This window comes from Lutra lutra, chromosome 16 (genome assembly GCF_902655055.1).
Source record: "Lutra lutra chromosome 16, mLutLut1.2, whole genome shotgun sequence".
NCBI lineage: Eukaryota > Metazoa > Chordata > Mammalia > Carnivora > Mustelidae > Lutra > Lutra lutra.
Window position 1 is genome coordinate 18,987,985 of NC_062293.1, and position 7,495 is coordinate 18,995,479.

Consider the following 7,495-nt stretch of genomic DNA (forward strand, 5'->3'; position numbering starts at 1 on the left):
GTGTTCACTTTTCACTGATTTGGGACATTGTCTTGTTCACGTACTTTCCTGTGTGCCCGTCCTGTTTCACAAAACTAAATTGTGTTTTTGAGGTGGAGTGACAAAAATAATAAATAGGAAAAGTTATCAGGAAAAAAAACAATTACAAGTACTTTCCCTGGTTTTCCTTGAGCGGTAAAATCGCCCTTTCTTCAGACCCTTCTTCTCACCCTCTTGATGCTTGTCTGGGAAGGAGCCCCTTTCCCCTCTTGGAATGATTCCCTGTTCCCTTCCGTGTCTGGGCTGAGTGCCAAACCAAGGGAGGCAGACCTATAGCCTCAAGGGTTCTTTGCTTCACCTCTTTGAGGATCACTGGCATTCTGTCCTCTTCAGAGTTGCTTCCTCTCCCCACCTCTGCCTGTAAAGATAGACTCCAAGCACCTGGGTGGCTCATTCGGTTAAGTGTCTGCCTTACACTCAGGTCATGATCCTGTGGTCCTGGGATAGAGCCCCGCCCGCACTGGACTCTGCTCAGCGGTCTGCTTCTCCCTCTCTCGCTGCATCCTGACCAAGCCCTGGCCCGGGGATACCACCCCCGCCTGCCCATCTTGGCCATCTGTGCCCTGAGTCACCTTCTTTGTCCTGGGGCGCAAGCCTGTCCCCAGCTCTCCACCCAAACATCCCTCTCTTTCTCTCTGCCTACTTTTCCTTCCAGCCTGCTTCCCCAAATATCCCCAGGGCTAAAGGACAGGTACATATAAACATTTTGGTAAATAATGTGCTAAATGCTCTTCCAGAAAGTTTGCACCAATTAACACTCCTTCCAATATAAACCTGTTGATTTCCCTACATCCTTGACTGCATTAGTTGTCAACAAACTTACACATTTTTGTGTCTTAGTAGGTGAAAAGGGACATACATCACTTTTTATTTTGGTTTAGAATCCTTTGATTTTGAGTCAAGTTGGGCATCTTTTTGTATGTTTATTGACTGTATCTTTTTCTTTTGTAGCGAAGTATTTTTTAGCCATTTTCCTTTTTTCCCCCACCTTTTTGATTTATGGGAATGCTTGTAAATTAAGGAATTTAAATATTGATCATAGAGCATGCCATATCCTCCCATGTTACAAATAATATTTTTTGTCCATAAAAGTGTTTACATTTCACTTAGTCACACGGATCTTTTTCTTTATAGATTTGGGTTTAGATTTGAGCTTAGCATGGCCTTCCCTCACTCCAAGATTATAAAAATAAATCCACTGGAGAAGTATTTTGGTGTGAGGAGTGAGGTGGGGATCCAGCTTTCTTTTTTTCCTTATTGCATACGGAATAGCTAGTTGTCCCCACACTATTTTTTTTTTAGTAATTCCTCCCCCCACACTTATTTATAATGTCATCTTTTTAAAAAGTTAAATTACCATATACATGAGGATTATTTCTGCACTTTCTGGTCTGTTCTATTTGTCTAGCTGTTGATGGTTTCTTCAGTACTAAACTTGAAAAAGTTGTTTTCGTGTCAGAAATGTTTCATATCAGATGGGGCTAGCACCTGGCACACCACCCCACCTGGTCCTATAACTTCTTTTCTAGAACTTTCCTGCTGCTCGCCAAGGCTCATTTTTCCGATGAATTTTGGTAGCATTTTATTTTATTTTTTAAGATTTTATTTATTTATTTCAAAGAGAGAGAGAGAGAAAGAGCACAAGCAGGGGGAGCAGCAGGCAGAGGGAGAAGCAGGCTCCCCACAGGGATCCCAGTGTGGGGCTCTATCCCAAGACCCTGGGATCATGACCTGAGCTGAAGGCAGACACTTTACTGACTCAGACACCCAGGTGCCCTGAATTTTGGTAGCATTTTAAGTTTCCTCTGAAGATCCTTTAAAAAAAAAAAAAAAAGATTTTATTTATTTATTTGACAGACAGAGATCATAAGTAGGCAGAGAGGCAGGCAGAGAGAGAGGGGGAAGCAGGCTCCCCGCTGAGCAGAGCTCCTGATTCGGGGCTCGATCCCAGGACCCTGAGACCGTGACCCAAGCTGAAGGCAGAGGCTTAACCCACTGAACCACCTAGGCGCCCCTGAAGATCCTTTTTATACTTCAATTGCGATTACATCAGGTTTGGAGAGGATTTTATGACATTAAGCTATCCTTTTCTGAATCTTTTGAGTTACCATTTGTTGTATATGTGTTTTACTAGTTTTTTAAGTGTCCCCCCCATACATCAATAAGTATTCAATCTTTTGGTTACTCTCTTATTATGCAATTTTTTTCTTTCATTATACTTTATAATTATTTGTCTGTGTTCATAAAAAAGTCATCGAATTTGTAATATGAATTGCGTATTCTGCTCTCTTTATCTCCTCAGGACTTCTATTTCTATTTATTTTAATTTTTAATTTTTAAAAATTTTTATTATTTATTTTTAAAGATTTTATTAATTTATTTGACAGACAGAGATCACAAGTAGGCAGAGAGGCAGGCAGAGAGAGGGGGAGACAGGCTCCCCGCAGAGCAGAGAGCCTGATGTGGGGCTCGATCCCAGGACCCTGAGATCATGACCTGAGCCAAAGGCAGAGGCTTGACCCACTGAGCCACCCAGGCGCCCCAAAATTTTTATTTATTTTTTAAAAAGATTTTATTTATTTATTCGAGAGAGAGACAGAGGGAGTGCAAGTAGGGGGAGTGGCAGAAGCAGACTCCCCACTGAGCAGGGAACCCCCCAACCCCAACATGGGGCTCGATCCCAGGATCCTAGGATCAAGACCTGAGCTGAAGGCATGCTTAACTGACTGAGCCACCCGGGCACCCTATGCTGCTCTTTTGCCCCCAAACATCCAAACATATTGGCCACCACAGCCAGAGCAGTGTTAAATAACTCTGGTGGTAATGGCAGATACCTTGAGGTTCAACTATAATGTTCACCCACAGTTAGGGCTGACATGTCTTCTTGGCCAACTGATTCCTTCTCATTATAAAATATCCCCCTTCTCCTTGGCACTATTCCTCGTTTTGAGGTCTATCTTTGCCGGACATTAATGTAGTCACTTCAGCTTTCTTAATTAGTATCTTCAGGGTAAATCTTTTTTCCTTCATTTTCTTTTATCACATCTGTATTTTTATATTCAAAGTGAGTTTCTTCTAGCTAGCATACAGTTAAGTTTTGCTTTTTTCAATGCAGCCTGATGATCCCTTATAATTTGGAGGCTGCCGTCCATTGACTTTTTATAAAAAACAACTTTATTGAAATATAATTAACATACCACAAAACCTCTCCATTTAAAGTGTACAATTCAATGGTTTTTAGCATACACAGAGATTGACTATGGAATTTTTAGTAGATTCACAGGGATTGGTATATTCAACAGACGGTTGTAAAACCAGCACCATAATCTAATTTTAGAGCATTTTCATCATCTTAAAGAGAACGCTGGTACCCATCAGCATTCATTCCTCACCTTCATTCCTCCAGCCTAGGCAACCATATCTCTTTCTCTCTGTACATTTGCTTATTCTGGGTTTTTCATGGAATCATACAATGTGTGGTCTTTTATGAATGACTTCTTCCATTTACCCTCATGTGTTGAGGCTCTTTTGGCACGTATCAGGACTTCATTTCTTTTTTATTATTTCATTTCTTTTTATTCCATTGTATTGTGATGCCCCTTTTAATGTATCCATTTATCAGTTGATAGACATAATGCTACATTTTATTAGAAATGTAATTTTTCTGAAGTTTCTGGCCATATACTCATTTTTCTTGAAATAACTAAATCTGAAAGTAATGAAAACCTCAAAAAGAAAAAGTTTATATCAGTTGATAAACATGGGTTGTTTTTGGGTTTTTTTTCCCCACGTTTTGGCTATCACGAATAATGCTGCTTGAACCTTCTTGTGCAGGCTTTTGTGTTTTCATTTTCATCTCTCGGGTACATATCTAGGAGTGGAGTTGCTGGATCATACGGTAATTCTATGTTTAACCTTCGTAGGTTTAACTTTTAACCTATGTTCACCTTCATTTTTGAAAGATATTTGTAAAAAATCATGTATGGAAGCATCTATGGAGATAATATTAATTTCCCCTTTTTATTCTATTCATAGATTACTCTATATGGAGTTACAGTAGTCAATTTCCAAATAGCAAACCATTAAATTTCCAAATACCAAGCCCTTTTTAAAAATATACCCTACTTAATCATGGTGTAGTATTCTTCGGGTGTCCTGGTAAAATTGCTCACAGTTTTCAGGATTTTTTTCTTGAGTGAGATAGGTTGTGGGTTGGGTTTCTTTGTTTTTTGCTTTCTCCCACAGGTTTTCATCTCAATGCTACGTTTACTTCATAAAAAGAATTTTGAAAATTTCCTTCTGTTTCTATGTTTTAGAAGAGGTATGGATACCTGTTGAAGTGTTTGGTTGAATTCTCCTGCACAACTATCCAGTGCTTTCAGAGGGATCAATTTTTTTAACAACTCTACTCTATTTTTTTTTTAATTTTAATTAGGCTCCACATCCAGCATAGGGCTTGACCTCATGACCCTGAGATAGAGTCAAATGCTCTACTGACTGAGTCAGCCAGAAACCCCAACCACTCTACCCTATTGAAATGGGTCTGTTCCTATTTCTCCCTCTTCTGGGGTAATTTAACTAATACGCATAATGGTAATAATACTCTGGGTTTCTGAACCAGTCAAGTCCTCTGAGTGCAGTGATAGCATCAAGATCACAACACCCCAGGAATCACGCAGCATGTATTTTCCTGTCTGTCTTCTTTCATTCAGCATAATATATCTTAACATTCACCCACGTTGTTGCATAGTGGGGATATTCTTTGAATAGTAGCTTGTTTCTTTTTATTTATTTAAAGGATTTTATTTATTTATATGACACACACACACACAGAGACAGCAAGAGAGGGAACATAAGCAGGGGGAGTGGGAGAGGGAGAAGCAGCCTTCCTGCTGAGCAAGGAGCCTGATGGGATGCTTGGCTGGATCCCAGGGCCCTGGGACCATGACCTGAGCTGAAGGCAGAGATGCTTAAGGACTGAGCCACCCACGCGCCCCATGAATAGTAGCTCATTTCTTTTTAACGATGAGCAAATATACCACCGTGTGGGTATACCACAGTTCATCCGCTCATTTGCTGGAGGACATCTGGGTTGTTCTCCATTTTTGATTATTATGAATAAAGATGCATTGGATAGTCTTATATGGCTGTTGTGGCCAGATGGCTTTATTTCTTTAGGATGGATACCAAGGAATGGAATTGCTGGATCATACAGTAGATGTGTGTTTAATTTTTCAAAGTAGATGCAAAACAGTTTCCAAAGTGGTGGTACCATGTTAGAGGCACATAATAGTTGGAGAGCTGCAGCTGGCAACTCTTTGCTCCACACACAGTGATACCTGCTGATGGCTGTAATTTACATTTCCTGATGACAAATGATACGGGATGAGCACTTTCTCTTATGCCTATTGGCTATTTATGTATTTTCTTTTGTGAAGTTTGTGTTCACATCTTTTGCCTGGTTTTGTTTGTTGGTTGGCCGTGTTGTTTGTCTTTTTATTATTGAGTTGCAGGATTTCTTTATTCCAGATATAGGTCCTTTGTCAGATATATATCTGCTACGAATATTTTCTCTCAGTTTGTGGCTTGCCTATTTCTTGACAGCATTTTTTGATAAACAGAAGTTTTAAATTTAGGTGAGATCCACTGATCAATTTTTTAGGGTCTCTGCTTTTGATGTCCTTTCTAAGAAAATCTTTGCTTACCAAAAGATTGAGAAGATAGTCTCCTATGTTTTCTTCTAGAAGACTTATCAATTAAGTTTATGTTTTGGACTATGGTCTCTCTTAAATTGACCTTTGTGTGTGGTGTGAGATGGGGATGGCAGTCCCCCTTCCCCCCCGCCTCCCATGAATATCCAGTTGTTCCAGCATCATTTGTTGGTGCGCTCATTAAAAATCATATGACCCAGGGTGTCTGGGTGGCTCAGTGGGTTAAAGCCTCTGCCTTTGGCTCAGGTCATGATCCCAGGGTCCTGGGATGGAGCCCTGCATCCAGCTCTCTGCTCAGCAGGTAGCCTGCTTCCTCCTCTCTCTGCCTGTCTCTCTGCCTACTTGTGATCTCTGTCTGTCAAGTAAATAAATAAAATGTTTTAAAAAAAATCATTTGACCATATATCGGAGGGCTCTAGGTATCTCTCCAACACTAAGCTCCCAAGTAAAAATGTGTTTCATGCAGTCTTTTCTGTACTCAAAGTAAGTCCCCAAGACAAGGAGCATCAGGTCACCTGGGAGTCTGTTGGAAATACCAAATCCAGCATCTCTCTAGCCCTATGCAACCTCCAGGTAATTCACAGGCACATTACATTCTGAGAAGCACTGGTGTAGATCATTTTTGATGAAGGAGGGGAAATATCACATTGACACACTCTGCCATTGACAGCCTCCCCTTGTACTGCAGACTGCGGGGTCCTGGGAACTCATTTCGTCTTCTGAATATGCTAGACTCACTCCCAGACGCAATCTCAAGGTCCGCCACTCCCGACGAGTGCAGCTGCCGCGGTCTGGGCTGCTGGGAGACAGCGGAGGGAACTCGGTCGCTTACTCCTCACTGTCTAATACCCACAGCCACCTGCTCACTCACCCAGCAGCTTCTTCTGCCCTCTCTTCCAGACACATCTTCCGCCCCTGAACCTTCGTTTCCTCAGTTACGGAGCCCAGATAATAATGGTGTCTATCTCAGGGGCTAATGGGATGCAAAGTGATCTGAGCAGAACCTGGGCATGAAGACAGCACAATAAAAGTCAGTGATCTTCACGGCCATTTCACAGAGCCCATTGCCCGGGAGAAGCCCCGGTGTACAAGCCGCCTCCCCTCTCCCCGCCCCTCGCCCCCGCTCCGCAGCCCCACCCCCCTACACCAGGGCAGAATTGAGCCAGGCGGTCTCCCCAGCTCGACTTCTCCTCCCTCCCTTCCCCGCGCCCCCAGGGCACAGGGCACCGATAAATCTTTCCCAGTACGCGGCATTGTTACAGCCCCTCGCCCTCGCCTCCGACTGGTCCCCGTCCGGGACGCGAGTTCCTCAAATCCAGGTTGTCTGTCTTGGTCGTCTTTGAAGCCCCAGCCCCCGGCACAGTGCCTGGTACTTGCAGAGCGCTCCATAAATGTTTGCGATATTGAATAATATGTGAAGCAAGCGTCCAGCCTTCAACTCGCGGGGGTGGGGCATGTGCGGGGGGCGGTGGCGGGGGGAGAGGCAAGGCCGGCCGCGGGCCGCGTAGAAGGACACAGGCAGAGGCGGAGGGCTCCTTGGGGGCTCGGTGGGTGGACTCCAGGCCGGGGTACATAGGAGGCCCGAGAGCCGAGCCCGGATCCTTAGAGGACTGGCGGGGCCGGACGCCCAGGCTCCCCGCGCTCCTCCCCCGCCTCCTCCCGCACTCCTCCCCCGCCTCCTCCCGCGCCCCGCCCGCTCCGGCTCAGCCACCCCCGCCCCGCGCGGCCGCGACAGGGAGGGGCCG